Raw genomic sequence first — 262 nt, 5'->3', positions numbered from 1 at the left:
CAGCCTTCTCTGACGTCAGCGCGCCGCGGCGGGCCCCGCCCCTCGCCTTCTTTAGGGCGGGGCTGGATGGGCCTGGGTTGGTGCGACGCGAGAAAGGATGTGCTCCTGGGCTGGCGGCTCGGAGCCGGTCGTTCAGGCAGCTTTAGGCTCGCGGGACGGAGGCGGCTGAGTCTGTATTCATCGGAGAGAAGAGCGTAGAACTGTGCAGGCGAATACAGGTGGTGTTTTCTTCAAGGGGAAAAGAAAAGTGTTCATTGGAAGA

Source organism: Puma concolor, chromosome B1, assembly GCF_028749965.1.
Source record: "Puma concolor isolate L17-30 chromosome B1, mPumCon1.1.hap2, whole genome shotgun sequence".
Classification (NCBI taxonomy): domain Eukaryota; kingdom Metazoa; phylum Chordata; class Mammalia; order Carnivora; family Felidae; genus Puma; species Puma concolor.
The sequence above is the reverse complement of the archived record's forward strand: the minus strand, read 5'-3'. Positions refer to the sequence as shown.